The sequence below is a fragment of the Hyperolius riggenbachi genome, chromosome 1, assembly GCF_040937935.1.
Source record: "Hyperolius riggenbachi isolate aHypRig1 chromosome 1, aHypRig1.pri, whole genome shotgun sequence".
NCBI lineage: Eukaryota > Metazoa > Chordata > Amphibia > Anura > Hyperoliidae > Hyperolius > Hyperolius riggenbachi.
The window spans coordinates 628,152,467-628,179,922 of record NC_090646.1 but is presented as its reverse complement, the minus strand read 5'-3'; positions in this window follow the sequence as shown (position 1 = coordinate 628,179,922).

Here is a 27,456-nt window from a genome sequence, read left to right as displayed (position 1 = left end):
GACGGCGGTGGAGCGGTCAGCATGGGACAGTCGGCTGCAAGGGGCTGAAGAAAGCCCCAGGTGAGTAAAGTTTTTTTTTCAATGTTTTGCCTGATGACTCCTTTAAGACACACCCCTAATTATGCCCCCACAATGCACCACTAGTCCGATACCAGAAAGAATTCAAAAGCAAAAGACAAAGTTTTCAGATGCAGAACACACTGGTCCTCTCTTTTATCATCAGTTCTCCTTTATTTTAACATTTAAAAACAAAAAATATATCAATTTAAATGATAGAAATAACATTTAGAGTCTATAAAACACATTTGTTTTCAATAGAAAAGTACACATATTTACATAGGTCTCTACATGAGTTATGAAAGAGGGACAAATAAGGAAGGAGGGACAAGGGGATTTAGTTACCAGAGAGGGACTGTCCCTCTAAAAAAAGGGACATTTGGGAGCTATGCTTAATTCATCTCATAGGCGTTTTTGTAAAATTTTAAGCGCTGGCGTTTTTCAAAATCACCTTGAAACAGACATGGTCGGAAGAGCCCATTTCCGATTCCGCGGTAATTCCGCATACCGTCATAACGAAATTCCGCTACCACTGCATTCCGGCGTAATTCCTCTACATTCCGGCGGATTTCCACGTAATTCCACCGTGTACATTTTCCGTAATTTTTAAATGGATTTCCGTAAATTTCGGAGGAATTACTCAGTCGCTCATTTGAAACATTGTTTTTGTATCAGAATTTTAAGATGATCATCAATACTGTTGATAATAGTCTATTGTTAATAAAGTTGATTTGTACTTTTTAAATTTGGCTAAAAAAAGTACTTTCATTTTTTGCGGAAATCAGTTTCTTTTGTAATGCGGAGTGATTGGGTGGCGCCCAGACGGAAGTTCGCAGATGTCACTTCCAGCCAGGAGTCCCTGAGTGCATGTGGACGGCGATAGTGAAGAGAGTTACCAGGATAGGAGGAGTGACGTCAGCATCAGCAAGCATTTGCAAGTGATTTCACCAGCTGATCATGATTGGTCAACTAATTCCGCATCTCCTGATTGGTCCAAAAATTCCCAATTCACGGTATTCCGCATATTCCGACGACCGTTTTGTAATTTCCGCGTTTCGCGGTACAATGCGGAACACCCAATTCCGGCGGAATTTCGGAAAATTAGCTTCTGCGGAATTCGGAAGCTCATGCCTGCCCTGAAAGCGCTTGTGCAATGATTCTCTATGAGAGAGTTCATATCAGAGCGCTTAATTTGCGATCCGCTTTAAAAAGCTCTGCTTGGGCCATTTTTGAGGCGATGGAAGGTATAGGAAAAACGCAAAACGCTCATAAAATCGCTTTGGCAAGAGATTGCGTGAGCGTTTTTTAAAGAAATACATTGTATTTATTTTTTACGGATCAAAAGACGGAAGCGCTCTGCAAAAGCGCTTACAAAAACGCCAACAAAAACGAGCGAAAATCATGGAAAAAAAACGCAGAAAAAAAGGCACCGCGGATGGACACGCGAGCCAAACGCAATGTGAACAAGGCCTAAGGGCAGTAAAAAGACTGGTACACAGGTGACAATTGTGCTATCCAGGGTAAAATGTGAAGGGACTTGAAGTGAGAGGCAAATAGAGGCTGCTACTGTATATTTATTTCCTTTTAAACAATACCTGCTGCCTGGCAGTTCTGCTGATCACTTTGGCTGCAGTAGTGTCTGAATCACACACCTGATACAATCTTGCGGCTAATTTTGTCAGAAATCCCCTGATCTACTGCATGCCTGTTCACGGTCTATGGCTAAAAGTATTAGAAGCAGAAAATCAGCAGGACAGCCAGGCAAACTGCATTGTTCAAAAGGATATAAATACTGTGCCTTGCAAAAGTATTCAGTCCCCTTGAAGTTTTCCACATTTTGTCACATTACTGCCACAAACATGAATCAATTTTATTGGAATTCCATGTGAAAGACCAATACAAAGTAGTGTACACGTGAGAAGTGGAACGAAAATCATACATGATTCCAAACATTTTTTACAAATAACTGCAAAGTGGGGTGTGCGTATTTATTCAGCCCCCTTTGGTCCGAGTGCAGTCAATTGCCCATAGACATTGCCTGATGAGTGCTAATGACTAAATAGAGTGCCCCTGTGTGTAATCTAATGTCAGTACAAATACAGCTGCTCTGTGACAGCCTCAGAGGTTGTCTAAGAGAATATTGGGAGCAACAACACCATGAAGTCCAAAGAACACCCCAGACAGGTCAGGGATAAAGTTATTGATAAATTTAAAGCAGGCTTAGGCTACAAAAAGATTTTCAAAGCCTTGAACATCCCACATAAATAGAAGTGAAAAACGTGAATTTAGACTCGCTTCAGAGTCTCTTTAAAGGGATACTTAAGTCAAACAAAAAAAATGAGTTTTACTCACCTGGGGCTTCCAATAGCCCGCTGCAGCTGTCCGGTGCCCTCGCCATCTCCCTCCGATTCTCCTGGCCCCGCCAGCAGCCACTTCCTGTTTCGGTGACAGGGGCTGACAGGCTGGGGACGCGAGTGATTCACAATAGCGCCATCTATGCTGCTATAGCATATATCATATACCATATAGCAGCATAGAGGGTGCTAATGTGTCTGGGAACGCGAAGAATCACTTGCGTCCCCAGCCTGTCAGCTCCTGTCACCGAAACAGAAAGTGGCTGCCGGCGGGGACGGGAGGATCGGAGGGAGACGGCGAGGGCACCGGACAGCTGCAGGGGGCTATTGGAAGCCCTAGGTGAGTCAAACTCTTTTTTTGTTTGACTTAAGTGTCCCTTTAAGGCCACGTTCATATTGTATTGCACTGCATGCAGTGCTTAACGATGCCACAACCTGGGACACTCCCGTTGCGCTCTGTACATCGCATGGGTGGTGCATTGCAGTGCAACTGGCAAACCTGCGCGGTGGCAGGGAGCCAGCTTACTGTGCAGGTGTAGCCAAACTTGCGCAGGCACAATATGGCAGCGCTAGTGCATGAAGAGGAGCGTGGCCTGGATCTGAAAGATCGTCAGATTTCTTTGGGGGGGGGGGGGGGTCTGTGAGCAGCAACTAGAGTTGGGCCGAACGGTTCGCCTGCGAACGGTTCCATGCGAACTTCCGTGGTTCGCGTTCGCGTCCCGCAGGCGAACCTTTGCGGAAGTTCGGTTCGCCCCATAATGCACATGGAGGGTCAACTTTGACCCTCTACATCACAGTCAGCAGGCCCAGTGTAGCCAATTAGGCTACACTAGCCCCTGGAACCCCACCCCCCCCCCCTTATATAAGGCAGGCAGCGGCGAACATTACGGTCACTCGTGTGCTGCCTGCGTTAGTGAGAGTAGGGCGAGCTGCTGCAGACTGTCTCTCAGGGAAAGATTAGTTAGGCTTAACTTGTTCCTGTCTGGCTGCATACCTGTTCTGTAAACCCACCACTGCATACCTGTGCTGTGAACCCACCACTGCATACCTGTGCTGTGAACCCACCACTGCATACCTGTGCTGTGAACCCACCACTGCATACCTGTGCTGTGAACCCACCACTGCATACCTGTTCAGTGAACCCACCACTGCATACCTGTGCTGTGAACCCACCACTGCATACCTGTTCAGTGAACCTGCCACTGCATACCTGTTCTGTTCAGTGGACCCGCCACTGTATACCTGTTCATTGAACCCACCACTGCATACCTGTGCTGTGAACCCACCACTGCATACCTGTTCTGTGAACCCACCACTGCATACCTGTTCTGTGAACCCACCACTGCATACCTGTGCTGTGAACCCACCACTGCATACCTGTTCAGTGAACCTGCCACTGCATACCTGTTCTGTTCAGTGGACCCGCCACTGTATACCTGTTCATTGAACCCACCACTGCATACCTGTGCTGTGAACCCACCACTGCATACCTGTTCTGTGAACCCACCACTGCATACCTGTGCTGTGAACCCACCACTGCATACCTGTTCAGTGAACCTGCCACTGCATACCTGTTCTGTTCAGTGGACCCGCCACTGTATACCTGTTCATTGAACCCACCACTGCATACCTGTGCTGTGAACCCACCACTGCATACCTGTTCTGTGAACCCACCACTGCATACCTGTGCTGTGAACCCACCACTGCATACCAGTTCAGTGAACCTGCCACTGCATACCTGTTCTGTTCAGTGGACCCGCCACTGTATACCTGTTCAGTGAACCCGCCACTGCATACCTGTTCTGTTCAGTGGACCCGCCACTGTATACCTGTTCAGTGAACCCGCCACTGCATACCTGTTGTGTTCAGTGAACCTGCCACTGCATACCTGTTCTGTGAACCCGCCACTGTATACCTGTTCTGTTTAGTGAACCCGCCACTGTATACCTGTTCTGTTTAGTGAACCCGCCACTGCATACCTGTTCTGTTCAGTGGACCCGCCACTGTATACCTGTTCAGTGAACCCGCCACTGCATACCTGTTCTGTTCAGTGGACCCGCCACAGTATACCTGTTCAGTGAACCCGCCACTGCATACCTGTTGTGTTCAGTGAACCTGCCACTGCATACCTGTTCTGTGAACCCGCCACTGTATACCTGTTCTGTTTAGTGAACCCGCCACTGTATACCTGTTCTGTTTAGTGAACCCGCCACTGCATACCTGTTCTGTTCAGTGGACCCGCCACTGTATACCTGTTCAGTGAACCCGCCACTGCATACCTGTTCTGTTCAGTGGACCCGCCACTGTATACCTGTTCAGTGAAGCCGCCACTGCATACCTGTTGTGTTCAGTGAACCTGCCACTGCATACCTGTTCTGTTCAGTGGACCCGCCACTGTATACCTGTTCAGTGAACCCGCCACTGCATACCTGTTCTGTTCAGTGGACCCGCCACTGTATACCTGTTCAGTGAACCCGCCACTGCATACCTGTTCTGTTCAGTGGACCCGCCACTGTATACCTGTTCAGTGAAGCCGCCACTGCATACCTGTTGTGTTCAGTGAACCTGCCACTGCATACCTGTTCTGTGAACCCGCCACTGTATACCTGTTCTGTTTAGTGAACCCGCCACTGTATACCTGTTCTGTTTAGTGAACCCGCCACTGCATACCTGTTCTGTTCAGTGGACCCGCCACTGTATACCTGTTCAGTGAACCCGCCACTGCATACCTGTTCTGTTCAGTGGACCCGCCACTGTATACCTGTTCAGTGAAGCCGCCACTGCATACCTGTTGTGTTCAGTGAACCTGCCACTGCATACCTGTTCTGTGAACCCGCCACTGTATACCTGTTCTGTTTAGTGAACCCGCCACTGTATACCTGTTCTGTTTAGTGAACCCGCCACTGCATACCTGTTCAGTGAACCCGCCACTGCATACCTGTTGTGTTCAGTGAACCTGGCACTGCATACCTGTTGTGTTCAGTGAACCCACCACTGCATACCTGTGCTGTGAACCCACCACTGCATACCTGTTCTGTGAACCCGCCACTGTATACCTGTTCTGTTTAGTGAACCCGCCACTGTATACCTGTTCTGTTTAGTGAACCCGCTACTGCATACCTGTTCTGTTCAGTGGACCCGCCACTGTATACCTGTTCAGTGAACCCGCCACTGCATACCTGTTCTGTTCAGTGGACCCGCCACTGTATACCTGTTCAGTGAACCCGCCACTGCATACCTGTTCTGTTCAGTGGACCCGCCACTGTATACCTGTTCAGTGAAGCCGCCACTGCATACCTGTTGTGTTCAGTGAACCTGCCACTGCATACCTGTTCTGTGAACCCGCCACTGTATACCTGTTCTGTTTAGTGAACCCGCCACTGTATACCTGTTCTGTTTAGTGAACCCGCCACTGTATACCTGTTCAGTGAACCCGCCACTGCATACCTGTTGTGTTCAGTGAACCTGCCACTGCATACCTGTTGTGTTCAGTGAACCTGCCACTGCATACCTGTTCTGTGAACCCGCCACTGTATACCTGTTCTGTTTAGTGAACCCACCGCATCAGTGCGCATACCTGTGCAGTTAAGTGAACCCACCTACCTACGTGAGTGCACGCAGTGTGATATACCACTCCGTGCATACCCGATATGGACAAAACAGGTAGAGGAAGAGGTAGTGCCAGAGCCAGAGGAAGGCCACCCGGCAGGTCTGCGCGAGGTCGTGTAAATGTAATTTCGTGTGGACCTGGCCCACAGTACAGTGCTCGGAAGAAGGCACGTCCCATCACCTCCCAAGACTGTCAGGACGTGGTTGAGTATTTAGCGACACAGAACACCTCATCTTGCTCAGCCACCAGCGCTACTACTAGCACCACTTCTGCTGCATTTGACACTTCGCAAGAATTATTTAGTGTTGAAATCACTGATGCACAGCCATTGTTGTTACAGCCAGATGAATTTTCACCAGCTCATATATTTGAGTTACCCGGCAACACTATGGATGTAACGTGTAAGGAGGATGAAGGACCTACTGATGGTGCATGTTTGGATTTGTCTGAGGCAAGCGAAGCTGGGCAGGATGATTACGATGATGACGATGATAGGGATCCTCTGTATGTTCCCAATAGAGGAGATGAAGAGGGGGACAGTTCAGAGGGGGAGTCAGAGAGTAGTAGGAGGAGAGAAGTTGCTGAAAGAAGCTGGGGCAGCTCTTCGTCAGAAACAGCTGGTGGCAGAGTCCGGCACCATGTATCGCCACCTATGTACAGCCAGCCAACTTGCCCTTCAGCATCAGCTGCTGAGGTCCCCATAGTGCCCACATCCCAGGGTGGCTCAGCGGTGTGGAAATTTTTTAATGTGTGTGCCTCAGATCGGAGCAAAGCCATCTGTTCGCTCTGCCAACAAAAATTGAGCCGTGGAAAGGCCAACACTCACGTAGGGACAAGTGCCTTACGAAGGCACCTGGAGAAAAGGCACAAACAGCAATGGGATGGCCACCTGAGCAAAAGCAGCAGCAGCACACAAAAGCAAAGCCACCCTCCTTCTCCTCTTCCTCCTCCATCAGGTGCATTATCTGCTTCTGCCGCTTTCTCCCTTCCACCTTCACAGGCACCCTCCTCCACTCCGCCTCTGCCCTTGAGCGGTTCCTGCTCCTCTGCCCACAGCAGCAGTCAGGTGTCCGTGAAGGAAATGTTTGAGCGGAAGAAGCCAATTTCGGCCAGTCACCCCCTTGCCCGGCGTCTGACAGCTGGCGTGGCGGAACTGTTAGCTCGGCAGCTGTTACCATACCGGCTGGTGGACTCTGAGGCCTTCCGTAAATTTGTGGCCATCGGAACACCTCAGTGGAAGATGCCAGGCCGCACTTATTTTTCGAGAAAGGCCATACCCCAACTGCACCGTGAAGTTGAGAGGCAAGTGGTGTCATCTCTTGCGAAGAGCGTTGGGTCAAGGGTACACCTGACCACGGATGCCTGGTCTGCCAAGCACGGGCAGGGCCGCTACATTACCTACACAGCCCATTGGGTGAACCTGGTGGTGAACGATGGCAAGCAGGGCGCAGCGGACCAAATTGTGACACCTCCACGGCTTGCAGGCAGGCCTCCTGCCACCTCCTCTCCTCCTGCTACATGCTCTTCGCTGTCCTCCTCCTCCTTGGCTGAGTGGCAGTTCTCCTCTCCAGCTACACAGCCCCAGCTCCGCAGGGCCTATGCTGCATGCCAGGTAAGACGGTGTCACGCCATCTTAGACATGGCTTGTCTCAAAGCGGAGAGTCACACTGGAGCAGCTCTCCTGGCTGCTCTTAAGAAACAGGTGGATGAGTGGCTGACCCCGCACCACCTGGAGATAGGCAACGTGGTGTGCGACAACGGCAGCAATCTGCTTGCCGCTTTGCATATGGGGAAGCTGACACACATACCCTGCATGGCACATGTCATGAATCTAGTGGTTCAAAGATTTGTGGCAAAGTACCCTGGCTTAGCGAATGTCCTGAAGCAGGCCAGGAAGTTCTGTGGGCATTTGAGGCGGTCTTACACAGCCATGGCACGCTTTGCAGAAATTCAGCGCAAAAACAACATGCTGGTGAGACGCCTCATTTGCGATAGCCCGACTCGCTGGAACTCGACCCTGCTCATGTTCTCCCGCCTGCTAGAACAGAAGAAAGCCGTGACCCACTACCTCTACAACTACAGTAGAATGAAACAGTCTGGGAAGATGGGGATGTTCTGGCCCGACAACTGGACACTGATGGAAAATGCATGCAGGCTCATGCGGCCGTTTGAGGAGATGACCAACCTGGTGAGCCGCAGTGAGAGCACCATCAGCGACTTAATTCCCTACGCTTACTTCTTGGAGCGTGCTGTGCGTAGAGTGGCGGATGAAGCTGTGAATGAGCGTGACCAGGAACCGTTACGGCAGGAACAGGCATGGGACCAATTTTCATCAGACCCAGCTGTTTCCTCAACACCTGCGGCAGCACATAGGGGGGAGGAGGAGGAAGAAGAGAAGTTGTGTGCAGAAGACGAGTCAGACTCAGAGGATGATGAGCAAGGTGTTTCTTTGGGGGAGGAGGAGGAGGAGGAGGGGACAGCGGCAGGAGAACAACCTCAGCAAGCATCGCAAGGGGCTTGTGCTGCTCAACCTTCCCGTGGTATTGTTCGCGGCTGGGGGGAGGAGGTTGACTTACCTGACGTCACTGAGGAAGAGCAAGAGGAGATGGAGGGTACTGGATCCGACTTTGTGCAGATGTCGTCTTTTATGCTGTCCTGCCTGTTGAGGGACCCCCGTATAAAAAACCTCAAGGGGAATGACCTGTACTGGGTGGCCACACTACTAGACCCTCGGTACAGGCACAAAGTGGCGGACCTGTTACCAACTCACCGGAAGGTGGAAAGGATGCAGCACATGCAGAACCAGCTGTCAACTATGCTTTACAATGCCTTTAAGGGTGATGTGACGGCACAACGCCAGCAAGGTACCACTGCCACTAATCCTCCTCCCGTGTCCACGCAGTCAAAGACAGGACGCTCCAGCGATCTCATGGTGATGTCGGACATGCGGACGTTCTTTAGTCCAACGCCTCGCCGTAGCCCTTCCGGATCCACCCTCCACCAACGCCTGGAACGGCAGGTAGCCGACTACCTGGCCTTAAGTGTGGATGTAGACACTGCTGTGAACAGCGATGAGGAACCCTTGAACTACTGGGTGCGCAGGCTTGACCTGTGGCCAGAGCTGTCCCAATTTGCCATCCAACTTCTCTCCTGCCCTGCCGCAAGCGTCCTGTCAGAAAGGACCTTCAGCGCAGCTGGAGGCATTGTCACAGAGAAGAGAAGTCGCCTAAGTCACAAAAGTGTTAAGTACCTCACCTTTATCAAAATGAATGAGGCATGGATCCCGGAGGGCTGCTGCCCGCCCCAAGACTAAGTCAGTCCCCGCACACACAGCATCTCTGCCTGCACGCCGTGTGACTGGCTGCCTGGCCTGCCCCAAGAAGACTAAGTCGCTCCCAGTCCCTCCACACAGCATGTCTGCCTGCAGGCCGCTTGACTACCTTCTCCGCCACCACCAACAGGGTCCGGGACTCCAGGCGGATTGCTGAATTTTTTAGGCCGCTGCTAGCAGCGGCCGCTGTAATAATTTTTCTGGTGCGTGTACATGACTGCCTAATTTTTCTGGCTGCACTGTGGGCAGCTGCAACAACAAAAGAAAAGGCATGTACATGCGCCCATTCCCCTTCGTGATCATTACCTTGCTGTGGTGAAGGGGCTTGCGTATCACAATGAAGCAATGACCGGCGCCTAGATGAGTGTCTCGGGGGGCACACCCACGATAATAACGTCGTTGCCTCATTGTGGTCAGACCAAATTTGATCAGCTGGACAGTCACTGTTCTGTCATTCAGCTACATCAGCCAGGCGACCATATGGGCTGTAAAGCCACCAAAACCTGCACTCTCGCCATGGTGCGCACCAGTCCAGCACGGCCGTCACTACACAAACAGCTGTTTGCGGTGCGTTACACGGTGAGTTTGGTGTGTCAGTGTGAAGCAGTACCTTAATTACACTACCTGATTGATGTATACACATGCAAGATGTTTGAAAGCACTTTAGGCCTGTCATTTAGCATTCAATGTGATTTCTGCCCTTAAAATGCTGCTTTGCGTCAAATCCAGATTTTTTCCCCGGGACTTTTGGCATGTATCCCACTCCGCCATGCCCCCCTCCAGGTGTTAGACCCCTTGAAACATCTTTTCCATCACTTTTGTGGCCAGCATATTTTTTTTTTTTTCAAAGTTCGCATCCCCATTGAAGTCTATTGCGGTTCGCGAACTTTAACGCGAACCGAACCTTCCGCGGAAGTTCGCGAACCAGGTTCGCGAACCTAAAATCGGAGGTTCGGCCCAACTCTAGCAGCAACCGTGGTTTGGGGGACAGCATAGGAAGCTTCTACAGGATCCATAGGCTTCCCTCTCGTTAGGTGAGTTTTTGCTTCGAGGAACTTTAGTGAAAAGAGGAAAACAATAAATCAGTACATTGCAAAGTGAGAAGTTACAAAATAGGCTAGAGATCAAGAAATGATTGATATTCACCATGTAATTTGTTCATATTGTTTGATCCATAAATCATGAAAATAATACCTGCGTCTCAAACAGTTAATACTGTAATAAACTTTAATAAAACCATGAAAATGATAATAAAATCACCAATCAAATATCGATGACACAATCCTAATGCATACACATAGACAGATTATATCGCTTCAATGTAAAAATCAAACCAGCACACCACTGACTGCTACAAGGGATCTCACACTCTAGCGTATACCATCTGCCTATATTGCACTATCAGGCTATTATACTCCGTTCACACAGTTCCTAGTTGAAACCTCCTTGTCCAATATGGACGATCTCTTGATTGTAAATCCGTAGTTTGCAGTATCAGTAAACATAAAATAAAATACTCCAGTTTCTTCTATGGGCACCGTTCATGCTTAATCGTCAGAGACCATAACTTGCATTGAAACACCGTTCAGCAATAGCAACCTTTTTGTATAAAAAATATTAACATTCTAGCACTGCAAGCCTGCAACTAAAGGTTTACTTCTCTGTGTTTCCTGCTCTCATCGTTTACAGCAGCTTGATAAAAAATGGAAAATGTTTCTAACACTTTTAACTATAGTACTAATTTATGGAAATATCTGGAAATGTCGCTGAACGGCTTTTCTATGCAAGTTATGGCCTCTGGCGATTAAGCATGAACGGTGCCCATAGAAGAAACTGGTGTATTTTATTTTATGATTACTGAAACTGCAACTATGGATTTGAACTATTTACAATCAAGAGATCGTCCATATGGACGATCTCTTGATTGTAAATAGTTGAAATCCATAGTTGCAGTTTCAGTAATCATAAGGTTTCAACCCGGAACTGTGTGAACTGAGAACATAGATCCCAACTGTCCCTCTTTTGGAGGGACAGTCCCTCTTTGGGAGCCCTGTCCCTCTGTCCTCCTCATTTGTCCCTCTTTCGGGACTTTGTCCCTCTTTCTATGTAAATTTATATATTGCTCTACTAAAAAAAATGTGTTTGATTGACTTTATTCCCATCCTTTAAATTGATATATTACAAATTTTAAAATGTTACTATGAAGGAAAATGAACCAGGATAGAAAGGACCAGTGTGGTCTCAATTATAAAACAACATTTTTCTTATGACATCTTTATGGTATGCGTGACTAGGGAAGTGCCGGGGGCGTGATCAGGGGTGTTACAGGGGGGTGGCTTAAGTGTCCCTCTTTCTCATCTCAGAAAGTTGGGAGGTATGGAGTATAATTGCCTGATGCACTATAGGCAGATGGTATATGCTAGAGTGTGAGATCCCTTGTAGCAGTCAGTGGTGTGCTGGTTTGATTCTTACATTGAAGCGATAATCTGTCTATGTGTACGCATTAGGATTGCGTCATAGATATTTGGTGATTTTATTATCATTTTTATGGTTTTATTAAAGATTATTACAGTATTAACTGAGGTGCAGGTATTATTATTTTTATGCTTTTCTCCACAGAGGGGATGAGAGTTTAACCCCTTGTATACCTCTTGCAGCCCGTTGTATAACATTTTTTAACATTCTAGCGCTGCAACTAAAGTTTTACTTGATCCGTAATCAGCCTGCTGGTGATCATTATCGACTACTGGCAGACATGAAAAAAATAGACAGCACCAACTGCCAATATCTACTGTATAACCACACCCCCTAATGGCTAAAAGTGTTTTTTATATATGTTCATAAACGCTCTACCCCCATGGTAACACATACCAGTCGGTGCAGGATCTAGAGAGCCAGTCCTTTAGTACAAACCATGGAATAAGGATCCGCAGACCAGGCTTGGCTTAGTGAAAAAATGTCCGTTCTTTATTAGAAAAATCCACATGACAGAAAGTAGTGCAATAAAATCACAGGATCGACTAACGCGTATCGGGCTTACAATCTGCCCTTAGTCATAGTCAAAAGACTATGTCTTGACTATGACTAAGGGCAGATTGTAAGCCCGATACGCGTTAGTCGATCCTGTGATTTTATTGCACTACTTTCTGTCATGTGGATTTTTCTAATAAAGAACGGACATTTTTTCACTAAGCCAAGCCTGGTCTGCGGATCCTTATTCCATGTTTTTTTTATATATACAGTAGATATACTGTATATATGCACAGTGGGAGATATTGCTTGATTGGCAGTTGGGAACAGCTGTTATTTCCCACAATGCAACAAAGCTCACAGACTGGAAACTGTCAGGACCTAGGTACTGACATCACACTGTGCGAGGGGTTTTACCACAATATCAGCCATACACCCCCCCCCCCCCCCCACCCCCGACGACCTGTTTAAAAAAGTTAAAGACTTCTCATGGAAAAGGGGGTATCGGCTACTGATTGGGATAAGGATCAATCCTTGGTTACATTTCTTCTTTAAATTTTGGTGTATCAATGATATGTCATTTATTTCCTTTGTGAACGGGAGCGGAGCTTTCCTTTAAACTGACCAGAAAAGTCATTAACTGTGACCTATAATAGTAAACATATGGCTTAGTCATAGAGACAGACACAGCATGCATCCTTATACAAAGTCTGTATAATCCTCGGTGACTGCGGTCTTTTCATCTAGTAAAGCCAGAGTTTATGTTCCCGACCAGCGTCAGCGGTAATTACTGGTGTGTCTACAATAAACACTTCAATAATTCATGCTTTGCTCTGAACAGCCTATTGTAGTATCAGTTATGGATAAATAATGTATCAGGTCTTTCACTGCTGCACACAGCTCGCTTGTAGACAATAGTCAACATGTTGAAGTTATGGCCTGTTAGTTTACAAACCACAGTTATTATTTATTCAGTGTATCCATACAGCGTCAGCTCACAACCCGTTGATGCAAAATAAAGTTTAATACAAATTTCTGTGCCCCGAAAAAATTAGCCCCAGTAAATAATGAACTTTTTTTCATAAAAGTTATCATGCTGTGGCTTATTTTTATTTTTTTTAGCAGAGAATGGGCTTGATTCACAAAGCGGTGCTAACTGTTAGCACGCCTGTGAAAAACCCCTTAGCACGTCTAAACGAGCTTTTCGCGCGCAAAACTTTGCGCACAAAACTTTGTGCGCGATCTGATTGAGAAATCTGGTGCTAACCTATTTAGCACCCTGGTTAGCACATCTAAAGACTTTAGACGTGCTAAGTAGGTTAGCACCGCTTTGTGAATCAAGCCCAATAAGTTCTATAATAATTTAGAAGAAGGGAGATGCTGTAGGTGCCAGCCTATCTCTCCAAGACAACAGTGCCAGTACTAAATGTTTATTAGCACATCTATTTTTATTGGTGTCTAAAATTAATACATTATATTTGGCGCCTGATATCTTTCTCATTTTTGGGGGGGAAACTTGCTCTAAAACTTTGTGCACAGGCTAGATTAAACCCTGGCCAAGGTGGGCAATTCCAACAGCCTCTGCCCAGAATCTGGTGTGTGTAAAGCAACCCCCGATCCTCCTTAGTGAGTGGGAGAGTGATCCACCTGGTGGATCAACTTGGCTGAATGCTGGCTGAGGGCGTAGCTCTCCCCACTCACCTCTCCTGTTCTGTGACGCTGCTTGTGGGCGGTTCCATCGGTAGTGATGGGACAAACGGTTCACCTGACCCTGTGACAAACTGTTCGCTAACAAACAGTACCTGTGACTTCTTCGGGGTCAGCGAGGTCTTTAAAGGGAAACTTAAGTCACTCTAAAAAATGCAGTTTAACTTACCTGGAGTTTCTACCAGCCCCCTGCAGTCGACCTTTGCCCTCGCCAGTACCCTAGGATGCTCCTGTCACCCGCCACAGATCAGTTTGGCTTTCGGCAACGACAGGCCAAGGGTCTGCTCAGCCTGGACCACGCGCTGCCTCGTTCATGCTCCTGGTGCTTGGAGCATCCTGCTCAGGCACAGTAGAGATTTTTACATACTGCGCCTGCACAGGAAGCTCCCGGCGATGGGAACGAGGATGCGCGTGGCCAGGACCGCGCAGGCGCAGTAGTTGGTGACAGGCTCAGTCAGCGAAATAGAAAGTGAGCTGCGGCTGGGTACCAGAGCATCCAAGAGTACTGGCGTGGGCACAGGTTGACTGCAGGGGGCTGGTAGAAGCCCCAGGTAAGTAACGTTTGCGCGCACAGCCCCCCAAACTACAGGGACGTGACTATCACATCCCTGTGGTTGTAGAAGCTGCCGCTGTGGACATGAAGCTCATGTCCCAGTGGCAGTAATGGTTAAGCATCACTTTTTTTTTATGATATTAGTGGAGCTTCCCACTACATGAGTTTCACTTACCTGGGGCCAGCCCCCTGCAACTGACCTGTGCCCGTGAAGTAACCTTGCCTTGTGTGGCCCTGGCCACGCGTCTTCATTCATGCTCCCGTCGCCGGATTTTCTTGTACTGCGCCTGCGCAGGAGGCTCCTGGCTATGGGAACGCGTACTAGGATACGGATGACCAGGGCGTAGTGGACATCGACTTAGAAGTCGGCTTCCACTGCATGAAGAAAAGTGAGCTGCGGCGGAGGAACGGAAGATCGGTCCAGGACTGCGAGGGCACAGGTCGGCTGTAGGGGGCTGACAGAAGCCCCAGGTAAGTGAAACTCTTATTTTTTTAGGTGATTTTAGTTCCACTTTAAGAAATACAGAATACTTTCACAGATGTCTACAAACAGGGCCGGCCTGCTCATGAGGCGGGGTGAAACATTTGCCTCAGGTGGCAGATCTGGGGGGGGGCGGCACCAGCCTGTCCATGGATGCTGGGCCCGCCCGCCGAGCTGGAGGGGTAGCTGGCAGAAAGGGGGTATTGGGCCTAGCGGTGGGGAGGGGGGTCTGACCTCCCCCCCTCCCTCGCCTCGGTCCCCCGATCTGCACTCCTCCTCCAGCGTTAAGTACTAGCCTGCATATGATGAAGAGACAACGGGCGGGTGAATCACTCACCTCTTCCGCGTTCCATCATGTGCTCCACTGACGTCACTTTCGGCAACACTGCCCACTGTATTGTAAGTGGACGGCCTTGCAGGAAGTGACGTCAGTGGAGCGCACGATAAAACGCGGAAGAGGTGAGTGATTCCCCCGCCCGTTGCCTCTTCATCATATGCAGGCTAGAACTTAACGCTGGAGGAGGAGCGCATATCGGGGGACCCAGGCGAGTGAGGGGGGGTCCGACCCCCCTCCCCACCCCCACCGACCCCCTCCCCACCGCTAGGCCCAATACCCCCTTTCTGCCAGCTACCCCTCCAGCTCAGCTTCTGTCAGGTAAGTGAATTGTTTTTTTTTTAACAGGTGCATTTTTTTTCTAGTGTCTGCTGCCTACATTGTGATTTTCTGGTGTCTGCTGCCTACATTGCGATTTTCTGGTCACTGGCACTGCTGCCTACATTACGATTTTCAGGTGTCTGCTGCCCACATTACGATTTTCTGGTGTCTGCTGCCCACATTGCGATTTTCAGGTGTCTGCTGCCCACATTACGATTTTCTGGTGTCTGCTGCCCACATTACGATTTTCTGGTCACTGCTGCCCACATTGCGATTTTCTGGTCACTGCTGCCCACATTGCGATTTTCTGGTGTCTGCTGCCCACATTGCGATTTTCTGGTGTCTGCTGCCCACATTACGATTTTCTGGTCACTGCTGCCCACATTGCGATTTTCTGGTCACTGCTGCCCACATTGCGATTTTCAGGTGTCTGCTGCCCACATTGCGATTTTCTGGTCACTGTTGCCCACATTGCGATTTTCAGGTGTCTGCTGCCCACATTACGATTTTCAGGTGTCTGCTGCCCACATTACGATTTTCAGGTGTCTGCTGCCCACATTACGATTTTCAGGTGTCTGCTGCCCACATTACGATTTTCAGGTGTCTGCTGCCCACATTACGATTTTCAGGTGCCTGCTGCCTACATTACGATTTTCAGGTGTCTGCTGCCCACATTACGATTTTCAGGTGCCTGCTGCCCACATTACGATTTTCAGGTGTCTGCTGCCCACATTACGATTTTCAGGTGCCTGCTGCCCACATTACGATTTTCAGGTGTCTGCTGCCCACATTACGATTTTCAGGTGTCTGCTGCCCACATTACGATTTTCAGGTGCCTGCTGCCCACATTACGATTTTCAGGTGCCTGATGCCCACATTACGATTTTCAGGTGCCTGATGCCCACATTGCGATTTTCTGGTCACTGCTGCCTACATTATGATTTTCAGGTGTCTGCTGCCCACATTACGATTTTCAGGTGCCTGCTGCCCACATTACGATTTTCAGGTGTCTGCTGCCTACATTATGATTTTCAGGTGTCTGCTGCCCACATTACGATTTTCAGGTGCCTGCTGCCCACATTACGATTTTCAGGTGTCTGCTGCCCACATTACGATTTTCAGGTGTCTGCTGCCCACATTGCGATTTTCTGGTGTCTGCTGCCCACATTACGATTTTCAGGTGCCTGCTGCCTACATTATGATTTTCAGGTGTCTGCTGCCCACATTGCGATTTTCTGGTGTCTGCTGCCCACATTGCGATTTTCTGGTGTCTGCTGCCCACATTACGATTTTCTGGCCCACATTACGATTGTCTGGTAAAATGCTGCCCACTTTACAATTAATTTACAGTGAAACGTTGCCCCATTACGATTATTTGGCACCTATGGGGGGGGGGCCCATTCAAATATTTGCAGGGGGGCCCAGTGATTTCTAGTTACGCCCCTGTTTAAAAGGTCACATTTTTTATGCAGGAAAGTGATATTTCAACATCCTTGTTTCCTTAAGATACCGAGAGTTAGATCATCCACACACTTCTCATAGATGACCTCGTTTGGAGGGACAGTCCCTCTTTGGCAACCAAAACCCTCTGTTTCTCAATCATGTCCCTGCCAGTTTCCTGGACTGCAGTATCTTCATCGCCGCTGCAAGAAGCTGCTCTCACCCCGCAGGATGGTTTGTCTTACTTTAAAGATACATTTTGCTCAACTCCCACCTTCAAGTCCTCTGGTTTGTTGTGTTTTGAGAATTTCCCTGCAGGATGTGGACATGGTAATTAATGAGGCAGCAGTACTGACAAAATCCTCTCTGAGGTGAAGGAAATACAGTAAACATGACCTGGGGGCACTTCAAGACCACATTACACCAACAACGCTTCTGAAGCAGAAATAAAGTAAACTAAGTCTGGCCTAAAGTAAACTGCGAGCCTTAGCAATAATGTGACCATGTAAAAATCGTGGTACAGTAGAATCTCGTTATAGTAAACTGATATGGTAAACCTCTGGAGATAATAAACTCAGTCCTCAGGTCCCGACAAATGCGTTTGTATAAATACAGAATGTATGGCCAATTCTGATCTAGTTAACTTCTGATATAGTAAACTACTTTACTTGGTCCCTTGGAGTTTACTATAAAGGGATTCTACTGTACCGCGTAAGCCTCAACAGAAGGCATAACTATAGTTGGCTGAACCCCCCAGCAAAAATCTGCCAGCTGGGCCCCCTCCTCAGCAAAATCCTGCCGCAAATACTGACTCCCCCCCCCCCCACACACACACACACACACACAATATTAGGCACCTTTATATTCCCCCCAAACCCCAGACAATTCCTGCTGACAATCATTACAGCACACAAACCCACCACCACCAATATTAAGTAGTCCTCCCTCCATTCCAATTAAGCAAAGCACCATACAGCCAATGGCCTTGAAGCTCCCGTCTCTGCAGGTCATGTGACAAGCATCGGATGCCACAAGGAGATAGGCTGTATGGCGTTCGATTACCATAGCTCCCAAATGTCCCTCTTTTGGAGGGACAGTCCCTCTTTGGCAACCAAAACCCTCTGTTTCTCTTTTTTTCCTTACAAAATATGAATTGGCACAATGGTATAACTTGGCTCAGTCAGGGTATGACTTGCTTGCTGCAGGCCCTCAAGCCAGGCCTTTTCCTGTGTTCCTGAGCTCAGCCCGTCTGTTCTCGCAACTCTAAGGAGAAAGGCAATTAAGGTCTCTGAATGCTGCTAGTTTCTCTCATATCCTCTTCTATCAACTCCTCCAAAGGAGTCCAGGTAGACAAAAGTGATAGACTTTCTTACAGCATACCTGAAGAGGTACCTCGGTAATATGATGTTTCTGGATAGTCTAGAGACTTCCCCGTTCCTTCTTGAACCCTCCCTTCCACCCTGAGCCCCTCTGAACATATTCTAGGCAAATATGTTCTCATGGTTACGTATCCCATTTATGTACAAGCTCACCCGTACTGGGCATGTGCAATTAAGATCCAGGCATGCCCAGTAGAACAAAGCCACTTGTGCACAGCTTTTTCCTTCATGCACGAGCGGCTATGTTCTGTGGACAGGCACAGACCATGCACAGTACATACAGTAAGTGCACATACATTGGACAGGAGTGCAGCTACGAAGAAGGAGGTTCCAGGCAGCAGTGGGGGCTTCTCAATACAGCCTGGTATTGCCTGATGCTGGATATGTGTGCTTGCTGGTTGCTGAAAATTGCACAAACATCTCCCCTTGCAAAATAAACTACTTACTTATGCTCCAGGCGCCATCGTCTACACTTCCTGTAGCACTGGGACCTGTACATCATGGATGTAGAGAAGCGGCTGGAAGAAGATGGAGCCCCGAGGATCAGTAAGTTGCTTCTGCTGCACCCAAAACTCTGCATCTAAACTTTGCATTTATTATGTTAAAACTCCAAGCTGGTAATGTCTCACCACCACAACTTTACCTATGGTTTGTAATGTGGTCACGCTCAGGGCTCTTTCACACTAGCGTGGTGCGGTGCAGCAAATTGCCGCACTGCTACCGTAGCCTAATGTAACCCTGTGGGGAAGTTCATATTTTCCACGTTGCGGTACGCTGTGCCAGAAGTGCCCAATTTAACGCTAGCGCAGAACTACATTACCGTGCGGCTCCTGTCGTGACCTGCAACAATCTGCCTCGGCCTAGGAGTCATGTTATTCTATGGCAGTGATGGCTAACCTTGGCACTCCAGCTGTGACAAAACTACAAATCCCATCATGCTTCTGCCTCCCCAAGTTATAGCTTAGAGGTGTCAGAGTATTGCAATGGCTCAGGGGACTTGTAGTTCCACCACAGCTGGAGTGCCAAGGTTAGCCATCACTGGTCTATGGCGATGCTGGGTTTTTGAAAAAGTTGGCGAAATTTTTACAATATGCTTCCGTGCACTTCCGCATACCCAAAGCAGGAAGTGACCACAAGCGCACGCCACTTCCTGCTTGGACGGTTGCCAGACAGGGAACACCGTGTACTAACGTGGAGTTCCCTGAAGGCTTGTTTTTGGCGATGCGACTGTCGCGATGCACCACATCGCTTATGCCAAAAATCAGTGTGAAACCAGCCTTAGGTGGTCCCAATGCTCAAGCACCATCAATTAACACAGTCAATTAAAGCACCTACACTGACCGACACGGACCGCTGAGCCTGGTGTACACCGAATACTCCTTTGAGGCAGTATGGATGCGGATAATTGGCGTGTGAGAGCAGCAGATCCTGGACTGTGTGCAAACAAACCAGCATATTCATAAGACCAAGCTGACATAGCCCACTATATTAACGATAATAGGTTGTCCAGTCGCTCAACCGCTATTGATACCTCTTATGCTATTCTCTGACAGATTTACTGTCAGATCAATTATCTTCAACATGTCTGATCTGATTTCCAATCATTTTTTCGATCGATTTTCCGTTCACTTTTAGTACAAATGTGTCCATCAGATAGATCACTCTCATATTATTATCTGATCAGAGAGGGTTCTGATCAAATCGCTCCACAAACTACACATAGATTTTCAATAGATTTGAGTATAAAATCGATTAAAATCAGTGCGTGCCTGCCAGTTGCCCTGTCATCATTTCCAGTTACTAATTACCACTTAGCTGCTCTGCCGTGGCAGCCAGCTGACTCAGCTGAGATCAAATTACCCTGGTGATTGGTCACAGATGAAGGGGAATTAGAAAAGCTAAACTCTCTAAATACATACAGGGTGCCTTTTTCTCTGTTTTCCTTCTGTCCTGTGCAAGAGTTCTGGCCCAATTTAAATGCTTGTATCTTAGAAATTGCCACCAATAACGGTATATCCACAGACATCTTAAATACATTTCCTTTTAAAAATGTTATAACTGAGATGATGTGTTTAAGGCTTTCTAAGATCTTACTACACTGTTCTTTTCCACCAGCACATTTCTGGAGTCATTTCCACTTCATGTTTTATCTGTAAAGAGAAGAAGATGCAATCTGTAGTAATGTTTACCTTCAAGCTAAGTGGCAGAAGCAACACTGTCACTTCAATTTGGCACGCCACGTTACAGTGGGTGCCTGCGCCATGTCGGGGGAAACCACACGCTGCTATGGCGACCTACATTTTCCCTTTGTTTTGCTTTTTAGCCTAATATTCATATTTCACCAGAATATGTAATTTTGTGTTCTTTGTAATCATCAAAACAAAAAGGAATACACAGTGTTGTGATAAAATATTCACCTCTGTCCTGATTTCCACTATTATGCATTTTTCAAACAATGAGGATCCTGCTCTTTAGAGCTCAGTGTCTAACTTAATGCATATCATAGTAAATTTGCATTAATTAGCAATGCATATTTTGAGGACTGCATATCTCTACTATGCAATACATATCTTTTAAAGTGGTTTGAAACGCAGGATTTCCTTTTTGCTCAAAAAAATTATTTATAGCAAAAAAATCTACTAACACAAAAAAAAATTGTAGCAGACAGGCCTGGGTTTACATCAAGGGAGCCTATAGGCTTCGCTCTCCATGAGCATACAAACCCGTACCGAACTGCTCCACAAGTCTGCTGACTGGCCAAGCTGTCACTTCTCCCTTACTTTCCTTGCCCATCATAGGTGGTTACAGGTGTCCCTTAGTATTGGGTAGCCAGAGATATCCTTAGTATTAAGTAGCTAGGGGTGCCCCCGACTGAAGGGAGATCTCGTCAGTGGAATGCCGAGAGCAGGGTGAGTAACCTCTCATGTACACTTCTCATCGGGGCTCTGCATAGGGAAGGAGGGAGGGAGGCACCAGGGGAGGGAGTGAGCCGCCTTTCAGTCATCAGGTGCCTGTAGGCATGTGCCTACAGTGCCTTATGGTAAATCCAGCCTTGGTAGCAGAACAGCATTCAGTTAAACACAGCACTTTGTTCTTTAGTGGGCACCTTTAGAAGAAGTGATAACATTATCTTTTGTTTACATTTCTTTTTCAGATACATTTCGTAAACATTAGCAAACTGCTGGAATTGAGCTGTACTGAGAATTTTGTTAGTCTTCACTTACTTTTGTTGCCAGTTCCCACTTACTTTTTGTTGACATCTTCAGTGTTGTCCCATGAAAACATTTACAAAAATGTGAGAGGTGTACTCACTTTTATGTATATATCAGCCTTTCTCAACCTTTTATCCTTGGAAGAATCCTTCAGATAATTTCTGGATCTCAAGGAACCCCAGTTTTGAAGCCTGCCACTGTCATGAGAGGGAAAAATGCCAGGGGACCCCTGGAAAGTCCTCAAGGAACCCTGGTTGAGAAAGTGTATATATATATATTATGCTATTTTGATGAAAAGGTATTTTGAGCAGAAGCACTGGGCTGAGTGTTTTTTCCTATTATTATTTAGAACTCCAGAATAAAGCCCAGAGGAGCCCACAGGGTGTAGGGGACGCACATGATGGGCATTTGATGATTCAGACTCAGAATAATGATTGGCAGTAGCTTCTGACAAACTTGAGCTAGCTGGGGGACCGAGGAGTGGAGTCCGCGATTGGGCAAGGCAGGCAGCATAGGGATTGTTTAGCCAGAAAGGAAGAGGAGGGACTTACCAGTCATTGGAAGTCAAGTTCCCCGCCCCTCCCTATTGGCCTGTGTGTTCTCCCCCTTTTTTTGTTTCCTTTCCAGGTGCAGTACAACTTCAGGATTGTTATTGCAGCCTGCAGTGGCAGAGTAATCGGAGGTCCCCGGTCAGTGAGTGGGGGGAGGATACGCCTTGGTGAGTTTTCTTCTGGCTGTACATTGCTGCTAGCTTCAAGGTAGGCCCATTTGGTATTTGCTTACAGTTGTCTTCAAGCCGGTGTTGTGTCTGATTACGCTGCCTGTGGATTTGCGCTGCCCCGCATGCGCAGTAGGAGACTGTGCGGCCACATTTCCTATAGAATGATGCTGCTGGAGGTAAAATACTAAATATCTCCGCTCCCACACCTCTTACACTCCCCAAATTTTCAGGGTAGAGAGGGGACCCCCCGAACTACCTCTATACCAAATTGCAGCCCCCGAGACCCTCTGCTTCCCGAGATAGATTTCTCTAATCTATCTCCTGAACCAGGGGTCCCGGGGGCTGCAATTTGGCATAAAGGTCGTTCTGGGGGTCCCCTCCCTACCCTCAAAATTTGGGGAGTGTAAGAGGTGTGGGAGCGGAGATATTTCGTATTTTATCTCCAGCAGCATCATTAACTTCACACTGAGCATGCGTACTACTCAGTGTGGGAAGGGAGCTTCTGGGCAGCGCAATCAGACATTACACCGGTGTTCATGGCTGAGGGCCCCAGCTGTGCAGTTAAGTATTTGGGCAACCTCCGGAGTCTCTCCCTCCTTTTATGTTTGTTTACTTTTCTGTTTATGGGTCTTCAGTCATTGATTGTTTTATGATTATTGTTAAATCATTTCCTAAATAAACGGGCTGCTTTGGCCCATTTAATCCAACTTTAGAAGCCTGTGTTTTTATTTATGGTGGGGCTTATGTGGGGTCTTGGATTCAGCAACAGCACATCAAGGATGAAGGACATGGAGGGGGAATCTATCAGCCAGGCAGGGCAGTTTCCAGGCTAAATTGCACCCAGGGCGAGGATGTAAAAATTGCGCCCCGTTCCCCCCCACCCCATGGACTCACAAAACCTTACTCTTTAGGGACAGTCACACAACCACAGGTCACAAGTAGATCTGCCTACTTACTAGTGACCAGTCGCTCATCCAGGAGGAAGCAGGGACCGGGAGAACACACAGGAGAAGAGAGTCTGGAAAGCCGACTCCTCCATGGGAGCCGCGCACTGACAGCCTGCAGTACCGCTACAGGACATCAGGTGTCATCACACGGTGACGTGATGATGACTTGACGTCGGGCCCAGGAGGAGTCAAGGAAGGTGATTGCGCTGGACATCTTCTTCCTTCTTCCATTTGGCTGCACCGCACATCACCAGCTCTCTAGCCGTTATGTCCTTCTGCCTGCGCCCCCCTTCTTGTAGTTGCCAGTCTGTGCCCAGGGAGGTCGCCCTTTCCGCACTGCCCAAGAAACGGCCCTGCAGCCTGGCTTCACTTGTAAGTGAACTATGACTTTGGGGTGGATTGTCGCTTTACACCTCCTTGACATTACTGATAGATGCGCTGTAAAATGGGGTGATGCTTAGCGAGCCGTCTCTTTGGCCTGAACAGGGAGCGCGTGTGAGCTTGATGATGAATATTTAGTTCTGCTGCGTATACGGGTGAAGTTGCTGCTTCAGCGATGAATAGGAAGAGATTGCAGCGCGGCCCTGCTTGATGGAAATAGTGAATAATCATTGTGTGCCGATTCCCTGCTGTCTGCCGGAGATTAGTGCGGCTGGCGGCAGATTTCCTTCTTACGCTGTCAGGCCGCCTTGTTTGAATGGCGCACCATAAACTACAGATGGTGCATGTTTTCTAATAATTTGACTAATGAATAATGTGGCTGTGCGGAACGTCCCGCATTATTCCGCCGCTGTACATGGGCTTTACATAGATCCGCAGCTAGAAATAGAAGAATCACATTTCCATAATGATGCACTGAAAACGTATTCTATATTTCACATGTGCATTATAGCGGAGGACTACCTGTGAATGTATCCGCTGTGTAGCGCCATTGCAGTCTTTGTGGAACCACTTTAAAGGAGAACTCTACTCAGCACCATTCGGCAGCTTTGATGAGGCATGTAGCAATGGGGTCAGTGAAAAATGGCGCACAGCGCCGATGTTTGAAAATTGCGCCGCATTGAAAACATAGCCTTAACGTTATTTAGCAATATCAATGTTTAATTATGGCGCACAGACAAAAAACGAATTGAAAGGTTAAATTGTTAAGCGGCATATTGCTAATTATCATTTTATTGTCTTTAACCCAGGAGAGGAGGAGAGAGGAGTGGATGGGTGGAGAGCAGACACATTAGCCCTGCCACCTCTGCCGTCTAGGAAAAGCAGATCCCGGGGTGAGGATGGTTGGCACAGCGCGGGGATGACGCTGGCAGGAGGAGAGCGCAGCAGCAAGAGGCGGAATGCCTGAAAGAGTTAAATATCAGGTATGCAAGTGGCTGACTCAGTCCTGACTCAGACAGGAAGTGAGTACAGTGTGACCCTCACTGATAAGAAATTCCAACTATAAAACACTTTCCTAGCAGAAAATGGCTTCTGAGAGCAAGAAAGAGGTAAAAAGGGGGAATTTCTTATCAGTGAGGGTCACACTGTAGTCACTTCCTGTCTGAGTCAGGACTGAGTCAGCCACTTGTATACCTGATATTTAACTCTTTCTGGTAGAGAAAGAAAAAAAGGAACACAGCATAGTTATCTGTGTGCTAGGCACTGCACATACACATGTCTATCTCATTAAGTCACATTTCAGTTCGGGTATCCTTTAAATACAACCTGGTGAAAAGAGCATCAGCTTCTTTGTGAGAGTCAGCCAAGCAAGGAGATGCTCCACCCCTATTGAGAAACTGCATAGAATATGGTTGCTTCACCAGAATTTCAGCCAATAAACTTCATGCTTTTTGCATCCATTAGGGCCCGTTCACACTACACGCGTTTCCAGCCGCGTTTTGGAAACGCGTGCAGGAGGCCGACACGCATGGCATCAGACAGTGCATAGAGTGCACTGTCTGATGTTCACACTGCATGCGTTCCGGACCTGTGCGGTCCGGGAACGCATGCTGCACGCAGATTTAGCAAAAACGCGCAGCTGTCCCATTCACTTTTCAGTGATGGGATCAGCCCCGCAACGCATACAAACGCGGATGGCGTGCGTTCGTACGCGTTGCGTTCCACATGCGTGGCCATCCGCATTTGTAATGTGAACGGGCCCTTACAAAGGATGTGCGGCAGGGACTCGTAGTGGCGAATTCAGGTGGAGCTCGCCAATTAATGGAGCCCCCTGCAGGAAAGAGAATGGAGCCAGGAGGACGCCGGGGACCTCGCGGGCTATGGTGGGCTGGAGGAAGCCCCAAGTAAGTCCAAATTGTGTTTTTAAAACCTGCTCAGTATCCCTTTAAAGAGAAACCGTGACCAAGGATTGAACTTCATCCCAATCAGTAGCCGATACCCCCTTTCCCACAAGAAATCTGTACCTTTTCTCAAACGGATTATCAGGGGGTTGTGTATGGCTGATATTGTGGTGAAATCCCTCCCACAGCGTGATGTCAGGACCATGGTTCTGGCATCACACTGTGGGAGCCTTGTTGCATTGTGGGAAATAACAGCTTTTTCCAACTGCCAAAAAAGCAAGCAGCAGCTGCTTCCACTGACATCACCTGCCAGCAGTAAAAATGTCACCATGTGATAAATGTCAGAATGGAGAGAAAAGATTTTACAAATGGGCAAACACAGACTAAATCATTTATACATAATTATTGTAAAAATTAAGCACTGTTGTTCATTACATTATTTTCACTGGAGTTCTTATTTAAAATGTATCCCCTCCTAGGCCTTTGCAGAGATCTGGCCCACTGTCACTAGTCTCTGTATAAGCCCTAGGCACAAGCACCAAAGTGTCTGGACCTTTCTGTCTGTTGATGTGGTGTGCAGTATAACAGCAGAGGGGGCAGCTAACACCAACATCCAGGAACATCCTATCTCTATAGTAACTGCTGCTTTCATGCTTTGTTCACAATGTGGGGCTGATTTATCAAGACGTTTACAGAAAACTGAAATGAAGCAGCTACCCAGAACTATCATTCGAGTCGTAGCTGCTTAATAAAACAAGAATACTTATTAGGGTTTTTTTAGGGCAAGTGCTCTCCTTTTGCTCATTATCTTTACACTGACTTTGTTAAAGGGAACCTTAACTGAGAGGGATATGGATGTTTCCTTTTTAACAATACCAGTTGCTTGTCAGTCCTAGTACTGATCTCTTTGTTTGCAGCAGTGGCTGAATCACACACCTGCAACAAGCATGCAGCTAATCCAGTCTGACTTCAGTCAGAGCACCTGATCTGCATGCTTGTTGAGGGGGTGTGGCAAAAAGTATTAGAGACACAGGATCAGCAGGTGAGTCAGGCAGCTGGTATTGTTTTGAAAAGGAAAAATCCATATCCTTCTCAGTTTAGGTTCCCTTTAACAATAGGTCCATGTATTGCAAAGCAATGCACACTACTTGGCAGTGGCGTAGCTAAGGAGCTCTGGTCCCCAGTGCAAGTTTTACATGGGGCCCCCCAAGCACTCTAAACATAACAATTGATACAGCACACCAAAACCTGCCAAGGGCAACTACAGTGTCAGAGGTGCAAGAAGGGGATAGGGTGCAGTTTGTTAATGATTACTACCAGGGGTATAACTAGATCCCACCGGGCCCCCCTGCAAAAATTCTAAGTGGACCTCCCCCCCCTCTGGGGCCGTTTTGGGGGGCTAGAGGGGACGCAGCATGAGGGGAAAGCTATGGCCACACTCGTCGGGGAGGGGGGACGGTCCCCCCCTCCCTCACCTCCGGCTTTCCCCTCTGCGCTCCCCTCCAGCTTCAATAAGTGTCCGTGAGCAGCGGCGACAGATACATACCTTCCATGCGCTCCAGGGTGGAAGTTTCTCCCTCTAGTCTCTGACGTGACTTCCTGTTTATACAGGAAGTCGCGTCAGAGACTAGAGAGAGGAGTGTCCACGCTGGAGCGCACGGAAGGTATGTATCTGCCGCCGCTGCCCGCCGTTGCTCACGGACAGTTATTGAAGCTGGAGGGGAGAGCAGAGGGGAAAGCCCGAGGGACTGTCCCTC